The sequence below is a fragment of the Propithecus coquereli genome, unplaced genomic scaffold (genome assembly GCF_000956105.1).
Source record: "Propithecus coquereli isolate 6110/MARCELLA unplaced genomic scaffold, Pcoq_1.0 Scaffold40, whole genome shotgun sequence".
NCBI classification, from domain to species: Eukaryota; Metazoa; Chordata; class Mammalia; order Primates; family Indriidae; genus Propithecus; species Propithecus coquereli.
Window position 1 is genome coordinate 2,142,412 of NW_012149730.1, and position 1,875 is coordinate 2,144,286.

Sequence of the window (1,875 nt, forward strand, 5' to 3'; positions counted from 1 at the left end):
GAATATACCAAAAAACTACTGGAACTAAATAATAAATAAATGAATTTTATCGAGTTTCCAGAACACAAGATCAATATTCAAAATAAATTGTATTTCTATATAGGAGTAATGAACATTCAGAAATTAAAATTAAAAATACTATGTACATTATTAATAAGCCCATGAAAACTTAGGGATAAATATGACAAAAGATATACAAGAGGGACATGAGGGAGCCACGGATGCCTCTGAGGCAGTAGCCACAGGCTCCTAGGCAGTCCTGGTGTCCTCGAGGGGAGCTGCCACTGCCTAGGGACTGTAGGGGCCCTAGAGACCCCAGCTGAGTGGCAACCAGCCTGAGAGCTGATGCTGCCCTCTTTGAGTGGCCTGTCTTGGGCTACACAGACCAACAACTTGTGCACGGTGCACAGCTGTGGTAAGATCTTGCGCAACAGCCCTGTGCTCAACATGTACCTACCTGGTCAAGAGCCATTGCCTTCAGGACAGCAAAGTAAATACAACAAAAAGAAAAGATCCAAAAAACATGTGCAAATTCTACTGTTGTCTAATTGAAGGATGTCTGAGGCTGTGACTGACGATTTTCTTGATTTTCTTTTGTAAAACGGCACTTTATGAAAATGAATGCTGAGAAGAGGCATAAATGTAGTACATGCAGCAATTAGTATGATACAGAGTGGAACCACGTTACAGTTCCACCTCTACCAAACTGGCCATGAGATACATGTGGAACAGAGGGATCCACTTAGTAAGAAGATGAAAATGGAAAACTGCCTGCAAAGCCAGAATTTGTCCAATAAGATGATAAAATCGTTGAACAATAAGCCAATCCCTAGACCAGACACTCAAGAAATATAATCTTTAGAAATAAGTCTAGTAACTTCATTTGAAGACTCTTGCAGCTCTACTGCCAGAAAGCAGACTCTTTCAAAACCTCCAAGATATTCCCAGAAGTTGCTTCTACCAGTGCCCAAAGTGGCTTTGGCTAAACTACCAGTGATGTAGTTTTCTTCTATGCCTGTCTTTGTGCCCACAGCTAACTCCTCCACCCAGCCTGTGGTGTTAGGTGCCCATCAGGGCTCTGCTACAGGGGCTGTGCACTTACTGCCCTTGTCAATAGGAACCCTGATCCTAAGCCTAGATTCAGAGGATTGCTCTCCTAAGGAGAGCCCACCTCATTCCAAAATTGAGCCTGTTAGTACAGGTGTTTAAGTGAACTTGGGTAAACACCCATCTAATTCTTTACAGAACTAGGGAACACATGTCAAAAGAACAAAATTTCTTCAATCAATGTATTCACATCTTATGCCTCATACAGCTTTATATCTTCTTCACAATGGGCTAGCCCTGATTCCTCTGTGTGGTTTTATTCCCAAACTGATTTGTTGCTTGATTCTCAGTGTCTCTTCCCATAAGTGTTCAGCTCTCAGGTAACATCATCTATAGGTGCTCAGACTGATGTGTTCATAGATGCTTGTTTCCAGTCAGGTGGGGACTCCAGAGAAACTCAAGCCAAAGGGACTCAAAGACCCACAGATTACCACATACACGTGGACCAACCCGGAATGTGAAGAGACATTTTTCAGAGTGTTCATTCATCATACTATATTGCTACACATAACCTTATAATATAAGCCACAGTTTACTAGGAGAGACAGTAAATCATGGTTTGTTACCTCAGAATGACCCTAAGACACTGAGAAATTTGCATTAGTTATAAACTTCTGTGCATAGAATAGTATGCTTCCTTCACAGAACATGACAAATAATCAGACACAAACCACAGATTTATTAAGTATTTGGAAAACACCTTGTCAAGTAAGCTGCCTTGTCAGACATTGGATAATCATAGTATATTGTCTGACACTAATCCTGGAC

At 41.2% G+C, this 1,875-nt stretch overlaps 1 pseudogene; it reads left to right on the forward strand.

Moving 5' to 3' along the window:
• Positions 1-336: 336 nt before the first annotated feature.
• LOC105817171 overlaps positions 337-1,875 on the forward strand; it is a 63,455-nt pseudogene continuing 61,916 nt past the window's right edge.